This window comes from Hakea prostrata, chromosome 1, assembly GCF_041222555.1.
Source record: "Hakea prostrata isolate BN-2017 chromosome 1, UWA_Hpros_2, whole genome shotgun sequence".
Taxonomy (NCBI): domain Eukaryota; kingdom Viridiplantae; phylum Streptophyta; class Magnoliopsida; order Proteales; family Proteaceae; genus Hakea; species Hakea prostrata.
Window position 1 is genome coordinate 37,231,709 of NC_142600.1, and position 6,373 is coordinate 37,238,081.

Below are 6,373 nucleotides of genomic sequence, written 5' to 3' on the forward strand. Positions count from 1 at the left end.
GCAAACAAAGATCCAGAATCTTCTTGTATGGATTTTTCATTGTAAACATTGTTGCTAGCTTCCATTTGCCTGGAACCAAGTAAAGGGTAATGGAATCATGTAAATATTTTGTACTCTTGATTGTACAATTTAGAAAATCTTGCACATTCTTGTAATAAACATTTGCTCACGAGTTGGAGATTACGTTTCACCCATTAACTTTCATTTCCTAATCTTCAACTAGGATTTGGAAAAGAAGGATTTAGAATTGGTAAAACCAGGGATTTGAGGATTGGGTAATAAAGAAGGGTTTGATTTTGTAAATTAATAAACTTTAATCCCTTAAAATGTAAAAATTAAAAAAATTTAAAAAAGAAAAGAATAAGGACAAATTCATCATATAACTGATACTTTGTCATTAAATTGACTTTTACTACAGTACAGAGGAGGCAGATGCAAAGTCTCAGTTTTTTTAAACTAAAAATGAAATTAGACCGAACCTCAGGTGGTCCAGATGAAAATTTTCCAAAAAAGAATTTGGTAAATAACCAATTATAGAAATCACATAGTTCATCTAAGTAGGGTTGCGAATAAGTTATAACTTTTGTCATGCATATTTTATGCATAAATCAATGTGTAACTGACTTTTCAATGAGTAGTGTTGGGTCATGAAATTTTGAGCTACATGCAATTCGTAAGTTTTTCGCTAATTATAAATAAAATATAAATACTTCACATTTTGTAGTAGAATTTGATGAGCTAAAGTTTTATTTTAAAAAATATATATCTATGGATCAACCATATCAATTAAGCAGTGGACCCTTCGTAATTCGAGATAAGTCTTTTCTCTTTTTTGTGTTGGCGGACTTCTAAATTTTTTTAGGAGATACAAATGGGCTGATTATGATTCTTTTGCACACTTCAAAAAAAGTGAGATGTTGGAGTAAACTAACAAAGTTCATTGTTCCTAAGAAACCTTCTTTTTATGAATTTAGTTATCAGAAAGAATTGGAAGGCAGATGTGCCAATGAAAGTAATCTTAGAATTTTCAAAAACTCTCAACTAAAAACTCGTAAGGCTTATGTGCCTCTCGACATGGGACAAGATGGTGAGAGAGGACATCTAGAGAGAATCGAAAGAACAAGGAATCACGAATAGTATGCAGAGGAACAAACAAAAGGAATCACGAACAATATACAAAGGAACAAACAGAAGGAATCACAAACAATATGCAGAGGAACAAACGAAGAGGAATCTGGACGAACAGAGTTCTTTTAGTTTTTCAGTAAGTATTTAAAATACAAACTCTTTTTGAAAGAATTTCTTATCGAGTAAATGGAATAATAAAAATTGAATGAGGTAACATTATAACCAAACAAGCAGCCTTATCCCAATTAAATCCCAATTAAATGAGATCGGCTACATGGATTCTTGCCTTCTAATCAATTTGGTCACACCATATATAAGGTATAAGTTTTGCATATCATTTCTCACCACTTCTCTTCAGGTTATCTTAGGTGTACCCCTAGCACTTCTAGTCTCTTCAATCTGGACTATATCACTTCTCCATATAGGGGAATTTATTGGTCTACGTTGAACATGGTTGTACCATCTCAAACGAATTTCTCGAAGCTTATCACTTATTGGATCAACTCCCAAACCAACTCTAATGATCATTTCTTATTTTATCATTTAGTCTCCATAAAAATTTTTTAGAATAAATTAAAATCACTGGTGATTTTTATTAGTTTTAGATTCTATTACTTTCCTTGAAATTTTTTTTCTTATTAGATTTCTTGGGTATTTATGGGTTTTCTTTGATTTTTTTTTTTTTTTTTTTTTGTCTGTTAGCTTTTTGGAGATGTCAATGTATAATGGTCTGGTTAATCTTTCAACCAGGCTATCTTCTTCGATATCCAATCATTTGGCTCCTCTGAAATTGAACAGCCGCTCAACAAATATGTCAGAGTTTATTTTATTTATGAAAGACAAATTGAATGATTTTTCTGGTTCACTATGGCAATTCTAATAGTTTTGGATTCAAAGAAACAGTAAACAGTAGCTGAAGTGTATATACAACTATATTACATATTGCCAAAAAATGTTGTAATTCCTCTATAATGTTTCTAAGAATATTTGATGAGGGTGTAAGGTAGTTTGAAACAGCATGAGTTTTGAGGAATATATAGAGAAAAAAAGATTATCAATATAATTTGAGTTTAGATTTCATCACAAAAAAATGAAATAAAATTGTTATGTGTGTCTTGAATTCTTGTACCAGTTCTTAGAAGTTTCCCACTCCTGACATTTTTGTGGGGACCTGAAATGGACTTTGTGAAGTTTGTGATGGTAGTAGGGGTCAAGTTCCATATCTTATGGTTGGGTTCATTTTACAAGTTTTTACAGAATCCCAATGATCACTTAACCTAAATCAACAGATTAATTGTTTAATCTGGTTTCAAATAATTGTTTGGTTCAGCCTCCAAATTAAGCTTTGATGTCCCTAGCACACTTACGTGAAAGCTTTCATTGGAAACAACTTAAACTCACGAGACAGATGAACTATAAGGAGAAAAGTCATCCGCATTTTAATTAAAAGGTTGTATTTAGCACATAAGACTCAGCAGAGTTAGAAAGGGTCAATGTAGGCAGCTTTTGCCCATACTTAAGGACTTGAATATAAGATAAGTCTTTAGTGTTTAAGGTTGTTAACAATTTGGTTCTTTGACATTATTGTACAAATCATTTCTTTACATTTTTTTTGTTAGTAAGAGACTGTTTGTTGTTAGATTTGTTGTTAGAAATAGGAAAAACAACCGGCCCAATCTTTCCTAATTTTCGACCAAAGGCTTGGACTGGAGGACGGACTAAAAAGAGATTTACGAGCAGAGCGTGAGGGTGAGGATGTTCTTGAAGGACCTTCATCAGACCTTTTTATCAAATTTATATTTTTCTAACAAAAGTGACGTTCTACAAAAATGATTCCTATGCGTTATCAATTGTATGGAATACAGTCAAACTGGTTTAGACTTGAGATCATACCTATGCAGTGTGATCAATACATGTTCTACTTTGCCACCCCCATAACATGTTTCACTTGGTAGAGGAGTCACCATGAGCAGTTTAAGGAAACCTGTTGATGCTTGATGCCTAAAGAGGACCCAGTAGTGGACCTTCACCCATTTTGATTTCTGGTTTTAATTCCATGAAATCCCAAATGACCTGCTCAAAATGGAGTTTGGGTTTTGATTGGCCACAAAATATGAGAACTGGGACAAGGAATAATTATTGAAGGAACTCAGTATGGGAACATGAGTACGGTACTTCAGATGCAGGATTACCATTGATCAAAGGAGACCTTTCAGACAGAGCATCACCACTCAAAGAAGATCAAGGGCTCAAGCAGAAATTATTGTGAAGATGGAAAAACTTCCATGTTCTGCTATTCAAGTGAGGTGTCTAGACTCCAGAGTTGTTTGAAGGTCAAATACAAAGGAGGAGGAGATAGAGATTACGCCTTTCTTGGGAAGTAAACACCTTCCACTTTTGACGATCACTTTCATAGACATAAAAGCTTTTTTTTTTCCCTCGTTGATCATATGTAACCTTGGGTTGTCGGGTACTTATGATTTTGCAGGTCACTAGGTCAGGGACTTTATCTGCATTTCAGACAAAACATATACTTGAGAACAACTATTGAGAATGGAGAAGACGATCTTGGATAAACTTGAGTGGACCTTAACTGTTCATACATTTTTTCTGTCTTCCTTGTCTGCTTTATCAAAGCTGATCGGTCTAATAAAGAGGTAAATCTTACATTCTCATTCTCCTTAGTGACATTGATGTCTTAGTAGTGTGTGCATGGTTTGTATTATGAAAGTGAACTGAATTTGAGAGCATTGAATTACCTTATTATAATTCCCTGATATTGTTATATGGCATCAGAGCTCTTGTTGTCATTACTTTGTTCTCTTTTCCTGTTTTTTGTCATCTCTTCCTTTGTGGTGTGGAGTGACTTTCTGCTGCTTATGCCATGAACTAAGCATTCGTTCTTCTGTTAATGGAGTGACTTCAACATGTTCTGATTATCATCTAATGCTGCCTTGAAGATTTCATTGATTGAATCCATTGAAGCTTGGGCCTACCTGAACGTCTTTGGTGGTGGGAGACTATTTTTCATCTAAAAGAGGAAAATTTTCAGATGGGGCATCTTTGTGCTAACGTAGGACTTAAAAGAGGTGGGAGTATGTTTCATCCCAAAAAAAAGAAAAAAAATTCCAGGTTGTACATGGTCAAGCTCACCTGGGATTTGAGAAGTGGTGCGATTCTCTATTTCATCCGAAAAATGGACAAAAATTTCAGATAGGACATGGTCGAACTCATCTAAAGACTTAAACTTGGTATAACACTGTATCAGTGATCCATTTTGCTCAATAAAAAAATTGAGGTATTTTAGAATACCTTCTTAAGAGAACCTATGGAAAACCGTTTGTACAACTATTAGAACAGTTCATTTCCCAGGGAGCATTACAAGCTTTTGACCATTAAAGCAACCAAAGCTAATGGTACCTCATACCAAAAAAAAAAAAAAAAAAAAAAAAAAAAGAATAGTTATTGCCTTATTGGTACTTGACCTGAAAAAAATGCAATTATCTTGTAACTTATTTATTCAGATAAACATTCATGTTCCTTGAACAAAAAAATTATATTGTGAAATACTTGATCAATACAAGCCTTGTGAAAACCCCTATTTTTTTCTTTTTTAAGTTTTCTCATTGAGAGAGGGAGGAACCCATAAGAGCACCAGAAAACAAACCTAGGATTTCAAAACTCAATTTGTCCAAAAAATGCTGAGACCATTAGAACATAAAAATATAAAATTGAGGTGGTTAAAATGAGAATTTTGACACTTGTCACTACGATATAATTGTAACTAATGATGTTAACATAAAATTAAATGTAAGCTAGAGTCATGAACACTCAGGAAAATTGAGGTATTTTAGAGTACCTCTTCTTATGGTTTATGATGGGTTTCCAGGTACCAGTATTTGACCCTTGGCCTCTAAGGAAGGAGATTTGACTTTCCACCATTGAGGCAATCAAAGCTACCGGTGCATATGATTTTCAAAATAATGAATTAAGTGTTACTAGATTGTCTATCAAATATTTTATTTAGCAAAGTTGTGATCTATTTGTTCAAAACAAAAATGGGTTATTACAAATATATTCAATTCAATGCCCCGTCCTTCTCACCCTTTTTTCTTTAAAATATGATTCACATCTAGTGTGTTTTTAGTACTTATTTTAATAATTTTGACATTCCACTGAGTATTTTATATCATTCGAACCCTATACCATTTTTTGCAACTATGGATGTGGTTCCCATGTTTGAACCATAAGTTCGTTTCTACTTCGAGAATGTGGAATGATAAGTATTCCCTTGTTTTAACCTATTAGAGAATTTTTTGACATGGAAGAATTTATATTATCATGGCCAACTGCATGAAGCATTGATAACAAAATTTATAGAAACAATGAAACATCATTTTGATAATGATATAAAATTAATGTAATATTATATTCAATAATCAGAGTGGCGCAGCGGAAGCGTGGTGGGCCCATAACCCACAGGTCCCAGGATCGAAACCTGGCTCTGATAATAGAAGGCTTCCCATTTATAAAGGATATACAAATCCATTTGGGACATAATTAAGCTCACCTACAATTTAAGAACTGGTGGGTTTTTTTTTAGGCGACAAGGTGTTTGAGGGGAGACTCTTTGTCAAGTTCAAGTAGTATTCAAGAAGAGGTGGGACTCTTTGTTTCATTAAGAAGAAAAACAAAAATCAGATGGGACATGCTTGAGCTCACTTGTGACTAGAAAAGAGGTGGGACTCTTTGTTTCATTAGAAAAAGAAATCATGATTGCTTCTGCTAAACTCTTTATTCATTTCGACCTCAAAATCATATTATAAATCCTAAATTTGGAGTACTACTCTGGAAAGTTGACCTCAAAATCATACTTTTCATGACGAGAAACTATATAATTACAAGAAGAGTGGTAAAAAGGTAATCTTAGTTGTATGGCTTGAATTCATGGGCTGGTTATGAGTATAAATTGTAACCTGAGATCAAAATATCGAAAGAACTTTTGAGCAAAAATCGTTGAGGTAAGATTATAAGCGCCTCACGAATTCTCCTTGTGTTGAAGTCTTTAACATCCTTTTCTCCCTAGTAATTTGATCGATTATGGGGCTTTACAGTACTTTCCAATGTATGGGTAACAATTTAAGCAAGGAGTGGAATTTCTTAATATTTCTAGGGTAGTCGCTAGATTAGCCGACTCCCTAGTCAGATGTGGGAGCATATATATGTGTATGTTAGAACGACACAA

General features: G+C 33.7%; 1 non-coding gene across 1 annotated transcript; it reads left to right on the top strand.

Annotated features, from left to right (window-relative positions):
• The first annotated feature begins 5,566 nt into the window (after window positions 1-5,566).
• Window positions 5,567-5,638, top strand: TRNAM-CAU (transfer RNA methionine (anticodon CAU)). The gene has a single exon. It is a non-coding gene; the product is annotated as a tRNA-Met (tRNA).
• Window positions 5,639-6,373: the final 735 nt, after the last annotated feature.